Source organism: Thermobia domestica, chromosome 5 (genome assembly GCF_964235325.1).
Source record: "Thermobia domestica chromosome 5, izTheDome1.hap1.1, whole genome shotgun sequence".
NCBI classification, from domain to species: domain Eukaryota; kingdom Metazoa; phylum Arthropoda; class Insecta; order Zygentoma; family Lepismatidae; genus Thermobia; species Thermobia domestica.
In genome coordinates, this window is record NC_137458.1 from 240,450,398 (window position 1) to 240,467,712 (window position 17,315).

Sequence of the window (17,315 nt, forward strand, 5' to 3'; positions counted from 1 at the left end):
TTAGGAATACTTACTATAACACACTCAGAAATTCACTGGTTGTTTCGGAGTAAGGTTCTGATGCGGTTGTTTGAGCTTTGTGACGAAGTAACGTTCCTCATTGAGAACACAATGTAAACAAGTGATTTCAAACTTGAAAGGATCGTGAAGAGCGAGCAAGGGGCATAAGCTACTTGACAGAAGTAAACTACATTGGTAATCACAAATATTACAACTGTTGCCAGAAAGTGGCATTAATTTAAATACCATAGAAACACAAAATAGTTTTAAGTAAAATATATGGTTCCATTAAGAACAAAGTGGGTTTTTTTTAAAAAAAAATAATACTGTACTTCAATGATCCAGAAGTTTTGCTGGAAGTGAATATAAATTAGTGAGATTACTATTATTATTGACTGGTATGATTATTATGATTATAAAATATTGAGAATGCAATATTACATCTAAAATCGCAAAAGGGATGAGACGAACACGCGGCAAGGGAAAGAGGGTGAAATATGCAGGATTCACGAAGGAGGCGCCAGCTAAACAAGGTTGGAATCGGTGATTAAACCACAGTATAAACCATAGATTTATTTAACATGGCTCTCTTTTCTTGTGTATTTGGTGGGAACTTTGAGCATCTTGAATACTCTGAACTCGAGCCCTCAAGATACATTTGTCACCGTGTTTACTGTGCAAAGCAATATGCAGGCAGCAGTCAAAAAGTTAAATTTGTAATGGAGATAGGAAAATACGATTTCTTTTACATGCTGAATGATTTCATTAATTTCTTTCTGATTATGATGTTGAAAGTATGGTTGAACATTTGAGGTCATTGACATCTCTACAACGTTATCTTTTGTTACCGTCATTGGAATTTAGCTCAGTTGGAGGCTGTTGATCCTGAAATTTTATCCAGTTTTGATTCAGACATACGGAAGTTGACGTGTGAAAACAGAAACTCTCATCATTAAGAGTGTTGAATTTAGGCCTAACCGTAGGATTGTATGTCTTCCAATATCTCCATTTATAACAATATTGCATTGTGATAAATGACCCATTAATGTTGACTCTAGTATTTCATTTTAACGATATGTAATACACACACACACACACATATATATATATATATATATATATATATATATATATATATATATGAGTGAAATATGTATATATAATATTAAATGATCTTTGATTTCAACGAGGACCGCGAAGAACTAGCAGTTGGTACAAAGGGTCCACAACATCACAAAGATTAGGAAACGCTAATGTAGAGCATTGAGATTGATCCTCAAAAATGGAATTGGAAAGGAGGCATGCAATTAGTGGTGAATAAAATGATTTGAATAATATTATAAAAACAAATTTTGAATATTGAAAATACGAGATAAAAATAACACTAGCCAACGAGATTTTACTTTAGCTGTTTTCGTGCTAGCTACAGAAAATCTTCATGTTTTTAGGTGTGCTGATAACGAAAATGTTAATGAAAATGCAAGATTAGCTCTCGTTTTGAAGTTACGATAACTTTAAGTTATTTCCTATATAAACTTACGCATGCATTTACCTTGTTGTTATCCCTCGGAGGAAGTTCACTGAAGGCACAACTGCTTTAATTGGCTTTTGTAGTTTTTTGCTGTTGATTCCCTGATTAATGTCCAGTCCAGCAGTAATCGACCAACATTGATGCACTCCACTTTCTCCGGTATCCATTTCCATATCCGAAATTAGCTCGTGGAAACTTCTCCGTGCTTGTCGCTTATAGCACCACATTTGTCAGCAAAGAAGTCAGGATATATCAAGGAAGGCTTTTTCTTCTTGAAAATGCCATGTTAGTGAAATTGTCATTCAAAAGTAATAATCTTTCACAAGATTTGATGGTTCTTGCCAGATCATAGTTATAGCAAACCCCCTGGAAGATCTTTTGTATGACACGATTCAACCACGAATGAAGACTCGAAACACAAGATATGCAACATACATGAGGAGCCCAGGGCTTGTCCTGGTCCCCGATTTCAGAGCCAAAATACAGTTTACACGACTTCATAATATATGGCACTATTGACCTTTGCGCTTTCAATGTGGCCTATCCGTAAATGTAGCAAAAATTGTCAGCACTATTTACGCATTTGCGAGTCATATTGAATCACAGAAATTACGATGACCATACGTACTAACTACACTTCAGTAACAAACCGGCATACGAACAGAACACAACTTGTAACAGACCGAAACTACGCTTAAATGAAACATGCTCCGCTCCTCCTTTCCTCTTCGCCCTCCCCCTGTTGCTACGAGCCGGGGCTAAAAATAGTGACAAAATACACACAGCTATTGTTACGTGCAGGAAACTTAATGACTCTGTCTACCATCAGCGAGATTTCGAAGCCTGTATGGGAAGGGATTGACAATGAATTTTAATAAAATATAATAATTATAATTAAATGCTCCCCTCTTTAACTTGGAAACAAGACCTGATTCGAGTTTTTTCATTGTCGTTTTCGTTATCAGCGTCGTCGTTATAGCTTAGAAACATTATTTCATTCCACTTACATTTTCATTGTCGGCCAGTGTATTTTTTTTAACGTTTCTGTGTGTTAACCACTTAGAAATATTAATCGAAAGCTTTATATATATATATATATATATATATATATATATATATATATATATATATACAAAAAAAAACCTGTGTGGCTTGTTCGGAGTAGACTTCTGCTTGAGCAACACATTTTTATGTATAGTGTTTTGTATATTGATTCAAATCGTATGTTTTTATCTACAATCGTTATACAGTATGAAACGTCTTTTTAGTGTGCGCGTCTGTTAGTATTAATCATTATGTGGTAACTTGTTCAGTAAACTATAGTTTTTTAAATTTTCACAGAATCAATAGGCATCGATAACAGTTGTTCTGTGAAGTAGTTGGTAAGACGTAATAAAAGAAAATAATTCCAAGATATTAAAAAATGAAATTTAAAAATATATAGATGGTGTTATTTTGATGATGATGATTTTAGTATTAATTAGTGTTATGTTTATTTTTCATTACATATTTCAATTAATTCGACCACATACTGTATTATTGGTTATTTTTGGTTAGACGTGAAGTTCTGTAGTTTAAGAATTTGACGAGTTTTTTTCCTAGTGTCACTACGTTTGTTTCCACAAACTATTTAGAGAGAATAGAAATTTGATTCTTTAAGAGAATATGCAGTTCGGTTGAGTATTTTTTTTTTCACCTTCCTCCAGAGGCAAGAGTTCAGTATCTTTCGTCTCATAATGGAAAGGAAAAAATAAAAGTTGCCTGTCACGACATAATTGAAGCCAAGAAACATCTCCATTTGCAGTGTTCAAATGTTCGAAGCAACATTTTTAAGGAGAGTTTCTCAGCTGCTGCTATTAACTTTTTATAATATTTGTTTCTTATTTCTTTTTGGTAACCTTAAACAGATAGTCTACTTATTTCTTCGTAAGAGAGACGAAACGCAACTTTCGTTGGTGACTTACGTATTAGAAACCAAATTGAAGTGACTTCTCACTACTTATTCGTTTGTATTTCCCTAGAACGATACATTATATAGAAGTGACTAAATCAATAACGTTAGGATAATACCAGAGTTATTCAGAATAGACTTTAGTTAAAAGAGGTCAATAAAGTTTTGCTGCTGTTTATATCTTTTTACAGAAATGTGTTTTTTAATGGTCCTAAAGTATTACTTTTTCTAAAATCAAACATGTCTTTCTTCTTGACTAGTAGTTTTCGGGAAGTGACAGAACAAAATTATCTAGTGTTGATATTTTTTTTCCTTTCCTTTGGTGGGTATGTTTTTTACGACTAAGGAAAATCTTTGAATCGAAGTTCTAATACTCGATTTTTCTATTGCGAGATTGACCGGCGTTTTAGATAAAGTGTATTGTATTTTGTTTTTTAATTATTGAACTTTTCAATAATTTACTATTAAAGATTTGTAAGAAGTTTATATAATGAGAAAGAGAAAACATTGGAATTTTTATTTCAAGTTAATATAATATGTAATTATAGAATCGTGCTTAACTTTTAAATGTGTATTCCGCACGTGATGAATTGTGCGTCTGGAGTTCGTGTCTTACGTGTAGGCCTTTGATAAATACTTTTCGAAATATGCGCTTGAAACGTGTCTGAAATGATGTACGTATTTTATTTGCTATTTTATCTGGAAGATGAACACTTCGATTTTTTGCATTCATTTCTATCGGGACTCTTGTTTATTTGAGTTCTATCGTCCAGCGAAAGAAATTATCATCATAAAATCACATGCAGCAACTGACAAGCTTCCATGCATTATAGCTTCCGGTAACCTTTTTCGTCTTCAGTACGATTTTTCTACTTTGATACCGTCCCTTATAATATATAGAGTTCCTTCTTAGACAATGTCCCAATCAGTTTCTCTACTCTAAAATTGTCCTTTTCTGCCTCACTATCTCTAACACCTAATTTATTTTCCGTTCGACCTAGCTATTTCTGTCCATCGATTACACTTACTTTCTTTCATTCGGTCTGCGAAAAGTAAATTGTTCCTTTGTGCATACTCAGAATTATTATATTGCTGCTATTGAAATTCACATTACAGAGGAATATTAGTTGCATCGAACATAGATTGAAATAATAATATTGTCGTTTTGAAAATGTATGCTGAAATATTCTTAATCACCATATTTATTTTTACTATTGTGTAGTGCGTTCACGATTGCAGCTTGCATTGGTTGGTTTGTTGTCTTTAATATTCCATGCTAATATGTGCTACTGTTTTCGTAGTTGTTGCCATATATCTTAAGTGAGACAAAGCAGTACATTTTCACTATTTTTAACTTATGCGTGTTCATATGTTTGAAGACCTTCCCTTGTTTCACCGGAGTGTAACACTACTGCAAGGTTTAGTGACAAATTATGATACAAAATTGATGATGCGGTTGAACACGACCACTATGCATAGTCGTTATTTATTCAAAGGAGCGCAACACAGACCCACTGCTTTCCAAACTAGGCAACCAGTTCTGTAAAGTAACCTTAACAACAATGGATAGCACATACATGTAACACAAAAGAGAGTAAGAGAATGCGTGCATTAAAACAGCTAAACCTCTCGCGTTACACATGATTAATAGGTGCCACACAAGTAACAATTAGTAGTTTACTGAAGCATTACATTCGCTAGTGTTTGTATTTTACATAGAAATATGTTTTTTTAAACAATTAATGTCAATACGTGAAAGTGAAAACGGAGCATACGTACTGGAAAGTGTTTATATATACAAACACTATCAATGTATTAGAATTGTATCTAATCATCAATGTATTAGAATTTCCATCGTTACAGCTATTGACTAAAGTCACATACTATATTATATATATAATATATAATATAGTATGTGACTTTAGTCAATAGCTGTAACGATGGAAATTCTAATACAAGGTGGGAAAAGGCCGGAATTTCCTGATAAAAAGCATGGACTTTATTTTTTTTAAATGTAACTTTCTTTCTAGTACAACTTTAATTACTCTCAAGGTACTCTTCATAAGTAATAATGGGCTTGTCCGAACATTTATTCCGTTGTTGGAAGCACTTTGCAAATTCGGCCTCTTTAATGTCTGCTAGCGCTGTCGTGACATTGCATTTTGCGTTGTGACTTAAGTCAAGATCGGCAAAACGCTTGCCTTTCAGGTTCCCTTTCATCCGACGGCAAAGGATAGGGCGCGTGGATCAAAGTTGTATGTGTTGAGGCTAAATAACGGAGACTACTGAGAGCTGTGTACGCAGGAGCATTGACGTGATTCAGGGACCACTGGCCGGAATTCTATAAGACCCGACGTTTCTGCGCCACACTTCAGCGCAACCGTTTCAACACCTCCAAATAGCATTGTTGGTTGATGATCTGGTTTTAAGGGACGAATTCTGAAAGTATGACCCCTTTGATGTCAAAAGGACAGATCAACATTGTCTTCAAATTCAATTTAACATTTTTTTTTTTTTTTAACGAAGCGAACGAGGTGACTTCCATTGAATTGACTTCTATTTTCTTTCGGTGTTGTACTCATAGCACCATAACTCGTCGCCTGTGATGATTTTGTTGAAAAACTAAATCACCTGCAATTGCGTCCTTCATTTCATGACAGGTCTTCACGTGACGGTCCCTTTGTTTTTCAGAGAGAAGTATGGACACAAACTTAGCAGCCCTCGTCGCATTCCCAAATCGTCGTGCAGAATGCGCTAAATGGAGTTAGAGTAGGACCTGATACATCTTCGAGTTGATTGATTGTTCTGCGTCAATTGTCTTTGATGATGACGTTAACTCACTCTTTAAAGTGGAATCCGAACGACCGTAATGCGTTCTAATTGTTATACTGTCCCACCGGGAATCACCTCCACTAAAAACGAATGCGCTAGGTATTCGACAGTAAAGAGGGCCTCGTTTCCTTACAGAAACGGTATTTAGACAATCTAATTGTTCTCTTCTAGAATATCCTAAACATATTAAGAAAATAAATACAAGACTGTCTTGTGAAAATGTTCTTTTTCTTGCAAGTCATACAATAGTATAGACTGTTTCCAATTAATGGAAATACCTCCAGTTTGCTACAAGTAAAATACGTAAGGTTCTAACGGTGAGGATCGTGTGCAGTACCTGGCATTTGTTAATGGCATGTTACGTGATCGTCTGTAGTGCATCAGGTCGATTAAAATGAAGTTGTTTGTTGAAGCGAAGGTACAGAAACGAGTGCAAACATGCAAGATGGGAAATCTCTGAGTTTGAAAGAGGCCAAATTATGGGTCCGCGTTCAAGTTCATGTAAGGTGGCTAGTGTGTTGGGTGCCTCGCGAGGAGCGGTATCCAAGGTAATGAGGACTGCAGAACTGGTGATAAAATGTCGACAAGGTTTAATAGTGGACGGAAGAAATAACTAAATAAAAGGGATTGCTGAACATTGAAGATAATTATCAACCAAGGACCGTAGAGCGTATGCAGCAAGAGTGACTGAAGAACTTAATCAGCACCTATCCCGAAAACGTGCAAAGTGCACTATCGTTATGGAACACGTGTAATATGGTTCGATGAGTCCTGACAACTTCTTCACCTTATTTCCCACAAACAGGCCGTAGTTATGTATTGCAGACGTCCAAGGAAACTTATGTTACGAAGTGTCCTTTCCCTTTGAAACATGACGATGGCTCTCTGATGCTGTCGATCTCAACTTCGTACTGTGTCCTGTAATCACACTTACAGGACTCATTGCTGTTAACAGTTATGTGGACATTGTAGTTACGTTGTGCATCCTGTGGCCAATATGTGTTTAGCCAAAGACTCAATTTTGCAAAGCGGAGATGCGTCTATTCACAATGCTGGAACTGTTAATGACACGGTTTCAGAAACATGAGAAAGAACTACAACGCTTCCCTGGCCCGCCCAATCCGTAAACTTCAATATTATTATACAACTGTAGTCATCTCTGGAGCTGAGTCTGATACTCCGGAGCAAGTATCCTCCTTCACCGTCACTGAGTGATCTAGAAACCATTCGTGACGTATGTGCCTACGCTCCACCAGACTAACGTTGGACCCATGATGTATTATTCGGTAAGTTGCATGTCCTTTAGGTGTTTCCATTAGTTTAATGAGTATGTGTTTGCTTGAGTAAGATGATAGCTTGGGGTGGTAACTGACAGAGAATAACAGAAAATTTTGATTAGTTTTAATATGGACATTAATTTATTTTCATGTGTATGTTTATACCATAGTCTACGCGATATGTCTATTTTGACTTGAAAACTAGCGTCATTTATATCACATAGTCCGAGTTTAATTGTCTTCTTTGTAATATATACATAAATTTAATTAAATACCTTCATTTTTAGGAAATGTGACTCATGTAAAGATTGAGATGTTAGAAAGTTTTATTCGTTATTGTGTTTAGTATTATTTGCTATTGTGCTTTAAATTCTTGTGTTGTGTTGAGGTAGTTACTTATTCTGCTAACGAAGTGGAATCCGAACTTAGACGTTGGTCCTTCTATCCGATAAGGGTGAGGTGGGAGGACGGCGTCAACTTTCAAGTATTTGCGCTGAAGGCAAGTGCTGTCGTCAATAAACAACATGAAAACTTTTATCTAATTTTTTAACCGACTTCATTAATAATGAAAGAAAATCAAATCTTTCTGTTCAGGGTCCGACGATTTTGCCCTTTTAGGATAATGAGACATGATTAAGACAAGTTAATTATAATAGAAAAATTGGTGAAATAAGAATGTTAGTATCCAGAGAAAACTCACGGGCACGATGCTGCCGACCACAAACTTACTTTTCCTGGATCGAACCAGAAACCTATGCATAAGAGGAAGTGCTATATCACTGAGCCACTATCCCCCCCACTTCATTAGGAAACGAAGTGTCTATATTATTTACTTTTATAAAATATTGTAAGCTGCTTGTTAAAACAAGTGTTGCTGAATTTTCTTTCCACACTATTTACAGTTTCATTTGGTTAGAATAGATCTTACAAGATTCCAGCGCAGTTTTAACAAATTATATTGGGTGGCCTAAAAGTAGATATACAGCCCCGCATTGATGAAGTATGACAGTTTAATTTACTAAAATGAGTTTATTACTTCGGTCTGTTTCGAGCTTAAAGTATAAGTGAAAAGAAGTTAAGAACAAAAAATAAAGATAGATTAAATCAATATGTGTGTGGATAACAATAAGAAATTATATAAAATTCCATATGCAGATCAGTACGGGACTGTATACCTACTTTTAGGTCACCCTGTATTAATGTATTACGTGTTGCTATCAACGTGTTAGATAAGTAACCCATAGTAATTGAGTACAGTTGATTTTGAGTTTAACGTCACTTTCAGCAGCGAGACTATATGAGATGTGGACCTACTGATTAACGTGCAATCCGAACCACATGAGCGTCCGCCGAGAATCGAACCCGGATCTCCCACGCCAAAGGTGCGTACACTAACTGAACTCAGCTTAGCCACGAAGGAGCTCCCATAGTAATTAGTTGGTAGATTTACATCTAGCTAGAGGTTAGATTAAACAATTTCACTTAAGATTGACATTGGAAAATTTTGTTCAAGTTTGGAGACAATATTTTGTAATACGTATCCGTAAGTAATATCGTTAAAAAAAAAAATTCTGATTTTTAGGAAAAATGGGTATGGTGGTTTTCCGTCAATTTCGTCAACATTAGAGATGATTTTGCATTCCCTGCATTAGTAGAAAGCAGGGGAAGGGCTGTAGCTTACGAGCTAACAGATGAATAACAGATGATGAATAATAAATAACAGATGAAATCCTCTTTTAGTATCAAACATTAAGAGAAATTGAGCGAAGATGATATTTTCCGTGTTTCAGTTACCAATTTAGTCAAATCATATCCATTAATATTTTCGAGAAATGCAGTTTAATAACCCTGTTTTAAGAATGTAATGTTCTCATACAACATTATTTAGGTAATAATTTTAACAAGAAATTACTCGTTTTCATTATATTCCTTTTGCATTTCTTATTTCAGTTTATTGTTTTATTTTTTTTGGGGGGGGGGCTAACATACATTCACTTGCGGTTAGTGTAACCTACTGCTTCTTAGGGTATCCAGATTTCTAATTCTTTAATGATCTGTTATTCGATTTCTACATCTGAAATTATTTGTGCAAGTCTTTTTGTTACTGTTTACTATGTGGAATTAAGATAATAAAATAATCTAATTCTTGTACACAACCTCACTTGGTCACTGTCTGGTAGACCTATGTATTATATTATGTAGCGGGTAAACAAGGCATTTCTGCACCGAGTAACTATCACCATGATAATTAGCGATCTACTACTAGTCAGGGTACCAATTTTCATAAATATCAAGCTGCCACGGTTCGCATACCTCCCTTGTGAGTATTCGACGTATTCTTGTGGTATGTGCAGAATACTTAGACTCCAAAGAGCGTTTAGGAATATCTAAACTAATCTTAACCAGGTTTTCATTAATAATGCGGTCACTGTTGACTGTATCCTCACTTTTATTCGTGAGATTGAAATAGTTAACGTGCTTTGAGATTTTTCTTTCATATTTTTGTGTTATTATTGCTATTCTTGACTTATTTTCTTGTAAGTATTCTATATTTTATTTATTCTTAGTCTTTCCGCGATCTGTGTTTTGAACTTCATTTTTTAGAAGTTTTAGTTTGAATGTTTAATGCAGTGTACATGTCTTGCATTGGCCTTATCGTAACGAGGACAAATAAACTCGCTGTTGGCATCCCTATTAAACTATAATCATTTATTCATTCATTGAAATAGACGAAGTTTTTCGTTGTTGAAACTGCTTTCTGAGAATTACAGAAGAAAACTATTTGGAAGAGGAGGAATCTAATTGAATATCATCTAGTTGAACATAGAATGAGTGCATCTTAATACCACATTTAATAAATAATAATAATAATAATAATATCCAATTGAAAAGTTGTTGTTCAGTTTCATTAGTTTAGAAACTGTGCAGAAAAATGCCTCATCTCATAACATTGTATGGATAATCTTTATTAATGTACTTCAAATTTACCTATAAGCACAACGAAGCCTAAACCACATTTTTTCCGAATTTCCTTTGTCAGTGTCTAAATTCTTCGTTTTCTTACGTTGTTCTGCAGAATTGTGTGCTAATACCACTCACTTTCTCTCTCTCTCTCTCTCTGTTTCCCTTATGTTTACATTTGGAAGCTTTACAAAATTCCGCAAACGGAAGCACTTTCAATTATTTCAATTTTGAGTGTTTTGCTCGGAAGAATTCCAAGGGAAAGCACACATTTATATGTGTATGTTTGTGTGTGTGTGTGATTCGTCTGTTTTTACGCATAGCGGCAGTCCGAGTGATAGTATAAGCACGCACCGTATTGATTCGCACATGCGTTCCAACAAATCAAGAAAGAAAAAATAAAAATGTATGTACTTCTTTCTCAGACTGGTATTTCCGCGGAGCAATACAATTGATATATCCTCAGGTACAATCGAAAAAAGAAATCTAGTGCTTGATCTGAATTAAAGTAAATGGTTAAATGATCCCCTATAGCCAAATGATTAGCGCGCGTGCCCAGGCTCGATTCGTGGTAAGAACATACATTTGTCTTTGTTGATCGTTCACCGCGATTCAATTTGTGAATTCTTTCAATTAAGAAATAGTGAAGTCGGTCAAGAACAATGCCATTATGAGCCGATATCTAACCATGTATTACATACATGAGTGTGATCTGTTTGCCAAGAAATAGCTTATCATGGCTACGTCTTTTTTCGTCTGAGAGTTGCATTTTTGAGAGTAGTAGAGAGCACGGTGGCTTAGTGGTGTAGCTTACTTCTGGTGGATGGAGTCCCTGGTTCGATCCCTGACCAAGTAAGTTTGTGGTGAATTTCTGGTGTTAATCCCGTTTCCTCCCACATTTTCATTCCACCAACTCTTCCATCATCATTCACTTGCTTAACCATTTGTCGCCCTTAGCATTACGGGCATAAACATAGAACATTAAACTGAAAGATCTCATTTCATTTCGATAATAGTATTTCAAAGTTTTGGAAATTGAATAGTGCCTTCTTTTCACCCTTTCTTTGTATTGTTCACTAAAGTTTAAAGCTCTCCCTACATGTTCTCTTTTCAGTAATTTGGGAACAAACATATATATTTCTTGACAAGTTTACTCAGCGTATTGAATTATTTCACTGTAACGTACTTAAATGATAGTCAAATTGATCCTTATTCCTAAGTTATTGAGAATATGCATCAACAGTAAGAACAGGGAAATATTGAAATAGTACTTGAAATCATACTTTTGAATATACACTTTCACAAGAAAGAAGTACCTCCTCCTCAAACTTTCAGTTGCTGTAAAAATCAAGGGATTTTTATTTATTTTTATTTTTTTGTACAATATAGTTTGTTCGTTTTTACTAGAGGTCGCGGGTTTAATATTCCGGTTGTTCGTATTAGCCTGTGTGCTAATATTGACGTTAAACTACAATCATTGTGCAATCAACCAGAATTCAGATAAATAAAAGAAAACAGGTTTGGGTTCCCTTTTGTACATTTTCCTTTTTTTTTTTCTCCCCTAAGTCCAACTACTATCGATTCGTGGTTTATATGCCAACAAATTCCGATCCTAGCGAAGCTTCAGGAATTTTTATTTGTTAGCTCAGGAATGGTAATGTTGGTTTCTGCCTTAAAAATGAGATGGACATTTTATGCTTCTACAGTCACGTACAATATTTTTTAAAGCAGTGCGATGGGAAATATATCGCCCCGTAAAAGCAGAAAGGTGCTAAGCGCCAAAATGCAGATTTCTCAGGAGAGCATAAAAACGAATGAAACACTAATTAATTCCGATTCTTTCTTTCTTCTAGAATTCAGTTTTCACAGCAGACCTTTCATATTGTCTCCTGCCATTTGTCTCCTTTCTGCACAACATTAAACATGCAATGGGTAGTCAGGATATGCACTTAGTTGAAAATCAAGGAAAGTGGCGCTTAACACCTTTCTGCTTTCTGGGGGCGATATATAAGACATTGATAACCAACAGAAGTACTCTAAAATTAAGGCAATTGTATACAGTGTTAGGATATGTATTTACGATCATGCGAAATATGTTCCCTAATATATTGATATTCTAACGTACTGTATTCGTTCCCTAAATTTGCACAGTTTAATTGAACCAGTGGCAGCCAACTGCATATGTATAACAAGACTACTTTGTATGAAGTAGGTGTTATATGCTTACATATATTTAATATGTTATTTTTCCTTCACTACTATCACCACTATCAATATGGTATTATTATCCTTTATTTCTTATGTTAATTTTCTCAGAATGTTTCTTATATTAACATTCATTCATGTATTTCATCTTTGTTATTAGTTTCAAACTTGCCAGATCTTTAGCAAGCAGTACTCTACCTATTGGCATGGTATCTCAATGGTAGATCGCTTACCTTAGGTGCTGGAGGCCTCTGATTCTATCCCAGACAATTGAGTTTGTGTTGTGCAGCGTAATGTCTGTGTAGACTTTCTCGTTGTTCTTCCGTTTCCTCTCACATTTTTCATAATCATTAAGCTTTTATAGTCATCTATCTCTTTTAGCCTACAAGACATAATCATGTGAATCATGTGATGTAAAAACAGAACATTTCATTTTATTTCTTTCAATCGTAAGTTGCATTGTTACCTTTGGTAAGGATTTCTTTTAGTGCTGATAAGTGTTTCCGAATTTCTTGAAGTGTGAAGTTTTTGAAGTTTCATACATTACATATAATTCTTTCACGTTTCGATTAGTAATATATACAGGGTGTTTTAAAACAACGACAACGTTTGGAAGGTAATTCCTGACGCCAAGATAAGACGAAAACTATAGACCAACCGGGTGCACAAATGGGTACAGAAAACACGAAAAAATATTAACTTTAAAGGTCCATAGTTCACAAACTATGGTACCTACCGTGGTCAGGTCAAGACTTCACTTAGGAACTATGTGCCCTATCCAAATATCCATGTTGAGAGTCCTGAGGTGCTTCCGCAACTATTTTTATAGAGGTAGTTGTTGAGTACCTCAAATTATATCCCCGTAGCCAAACCCCTCTATAAAAATTGTTGCATCAGTATCTTAGGTTTCCGAGACATGTAGTGATGAGCGCAAGAGTCTTGTCTTGAAGTTTTTGCAAGAGTCTTGCATGTAAGACCAAGACCAAGACCAAGAGTCTTGCACAAGCACCGGCTCGGTGGTAGAGCAGTCATGTGTGGTTATTGGGGTCCCTGGTTGGATCCCAATATGCGCCATGCGAGCTTTTTGGTGGGTAAACACTGTGTCAGTGGGTTTTCTGGGGGGTTTCCTGTTTCCTCTTACTTTCTTCATTCCACCATTTCATTCATTTCTCATCATCACCGTCTTCCTTAGCCTCGATGCATAATCGTGGGACATTAAACTAGATATTTCATTTCATTTCCAAACATATTAGTGGTGTTTTTCTTCCGAAACTAAAGAGAAATGTAGTACTGAACATTGGTAATTCCATACACCATAGGTGCCGATAACATGACCCTGGCTACGAGGCTCAAACACCCGTCGGAAATTTTTAATGTGTGCTTATATAATAAATATCAAAATGACATTTTCATGATATTAACAAAAACGTGGTGCATGTGACAGCAAGCTTGATTTCGTAGCCGGATGCTTATACGTTGTATATTTGTTTATTAATATAACTTTTAGCCTCCTTAGGTATACGGCACACAGTTTTCTGAATGACGGGAAAATGCTGTGAAACTATTTGGAGGAGTATTGAAAGCGAGTTTTTGTCTATATGGTATTCTTGAAGGCGTATTAGACTATTTTCGATTGTTCTGCTGTAATATGAATAATAATTTTCCGTTTATGGTCAGTGATGCTGGTTGCCTATATAGGTAGCAAAAGAAAGTCTACATTTTCAAAATCAGATATACAAATACCATCTTGGGTCGTTATGAAAAAAATAATTTAGAAACTGTGGTAATGCCATTCTTATTAAAATTGCAGGATAAAGATCTCCTTTAAACTAAATAAACCTATTTTTGGACGGTAACGACGCGAATGATGAATTTAACCAAAAGTCAGTCCGTGTAATAAATGTTTACAGAAACGAAACTATTTCGCAACATGTGTATTTGAAAACAAAACAGTGAGAGTTGTCCAATCAACTACAATAAAAATCACAAAATTCGATTGTGAAATTAATCACTTTCAAAAGTCTCTGGTGAACATCATGAGATTGGCGATGTATATTTAAAAGTTGTAAAATTTCATTCGGCATATTGTTATGATTTGGGGCATTCTGAGTCTCAGCGATAAAATTACCGGGTCATATGATAGAAAAAAAAAGCAATTGTAGGTTTATATCTTTCCTAGAGTTTTTCGGGCGCCATTTCTCGCGATACCTGCGGAAGTCTTCTTCGAGACGTCTAAGCTTCCTCATTTAGCATCTCTATTGGGAGAGGAGTTACGGGTATACTAAATTCTTCAGTGATTTATCATGTACGCGAAGACTTGTCTTGGTGGCAAGATGACACGACACAATGGGACTAGCAGTAAGTATCTGTGGGCATTGAGCGCGCGCCCACTCATTGAAGCTCGCTACGTTTGTCAGGTAGCAGCAGCTAGTTCTAGCAAAAATCATTAATTGAGAGACCAGAGAAATTATTAAAATAAAAATGAAACCTTGGACTTGCTAGGAAAATGTTAAAAGTCTACAAATATACAGCAAAGCATTGATTTTGAATATAGTGTTATAAAAATGCCATCAGTGCGCATACGAAGTACCTCAGAGGTCTGCCATTGACCTTAAACGATTCCTATTGTTCTGATCAATAATACCAATATTTAGCATTTCATAACTATCTACATACTTAAGAGTAACAGGTCCGTCATACTACCATACACAAAAAGTATTTTTACAAGGACGGCCATATCCACTTTCAACAGGTATTTCCTCACGAACGAGTGATGCCAGGATGAAAAACAGATGTGTTCTATATAGAATGGACATTCCCCTACTAAAAGATTATATAGACATTCGTTCAAGGCCGGTAGCCAGCCCAAAAATGTAGGGGGCGGACGATCCAACCATATTATAGTTCATTTGCAAGCCTACCGTGAAAATTTTAGAGGGGCCAGCAAAAATTTAGGGGGGCCCGACCCCCTAGACCCTCCTTGGATACGGGCCTGGTTCGTTCCAGTGGTAGAGTTCATTTTGGGGGTTTTGTCCAGCTCTTTTGTTATTTCGACCACTGGCGGCACATCGAAGATTGAACGATATAACATTATACAACAGTGAATAATCCGTATTCACAAGTGAGAGTGATTTTGTACAGTTATTTCAATATAACTTGGAGTTTGATGCCGTTATTTTGTATTTCTAATAGAGATCAAAAGTAGTATAAATTAAGTTTAAACACAAAATAGAGACAGTTGTAGACTGAGTATTAAATTCGTGCTAAGTGCCAAAATGAAACACCCCAGATTTTACTTCAGAACTTATGTGACATATAGGCATACGTCACAGTCTGGGGATTATTTGAACTACTTCCACAGTGAATACTAGATAACGAATTTTTTCACTGAGTAGTGTTAGGAACATAGCAACATTTTGCATTAAACCGAACCTTTCTATTTTTGCCACTTAACAGGAAATTTATTATCCCTTATATCCAGAGTAAAATTTCCCTATGAAAAGCATAAGATTTCTTAAAAGCAAGACTTGCAAAACCAAGACCAAGACCAAGGATTCCAGTGCAAGACCAAGACCATTCGAGTCTTGGTCCTGCATTTGCTCACCACTAGAGACGTGGATTTTTGGATTGTGCACATGTTAGTTCCTAAGTGAAGTCTTGTCCCAACTGCGGTAGGTCCCATGGTTTTAGATCTATGGATCTTTAATGTTCATCTTTCATGTTTTCGGCAGCCTTTAACTCCGAAACAAAGCATTTGTGCACCCAGGTTGGTCGTCTTATCTTGGCGTCAGGAATCACGTCCTAAATGTTTTTGGTGTTGTTTTGAAACACCCTATATATATATATATATATATATATATATATATATATATATATATATATATATATATATATATATATATATATATAGGATCAACATCGAAACAACTCTTATTTAAATCAGATAAATTAAAAACAAAATTGGGAGGTTAGATGTTAATTTGTACTACAGATCCTGAGTTCATTTATTTTGAATGGAATAGAAGTAATTTAATTTTAATGTCGCAAGGAAATTGTAGCAGTATTTTAAGTATTACATTTGTTTTTAAGCTAATTTACTCTGTATCTTGCTTCTCATTTCGTGCATTAACGGGCGGAAAATTGAGGACGTTTCTGTGCTAGTTGTAGAATGATTGCACTTGCATATGTCATAACTTAATTTGAATCTATTAGAAATCAGGTCAAGCAGAGGAACAATTTAGAGCTGAATTGTGTCAATTATCATTGGTGTTCATGGTTCGATGATCTTTTCAGTTGTCTGCAACGCAACACATGAGTACATCACACTCACGACCATCATGTAACACACCGTCAGCGTTTCTGAATGAAAATTGTTCAGACTCAACCCATGGGATCAATTACTTGATGAGTTAAATCTATGATACGCGTTCATTAAACTTGCTCTTAACTACGCATTTATTGTGATGATAAATTCTACATTAATTCTTTTACATAAGATACAGATAATTGTATCTAACTGAATCTTTAAAGTTCTTAATAGAATATAAAAACATTCGTA

At 35.4% G+C, this 17,315-nt stretch overlaps 2 protein-coding genes across 3 annotated transcripts in view; one reads left to right on the plus strand and one right to left on the minus strand.

Moving 5' to 3' along the window:
• Positions 1-1,846, minus strand: part of LOC145686492 (uncharacterized) — a 225,287-nt gene extending 223,441 nt beyond the window's left edge. The window contains exon 1 of the mRNA XM_081759863.1: positions 1,553-1,846. The gene's annotated coding sequence lies outside the window, so the exon portion shown is untranslated. The remainder of the gene's footprint in view (positions 1-1,552) is intronic.
• LOC145686491 (midasin-like) overlaps positions 1-17,315 on the plus strand; it is a 630,928-nt gene that overhangs the window by 10,196 nt on the left and 603,417 nt on the right. The gene's annotated exons all lie outside the window — the stretch shown is intronic.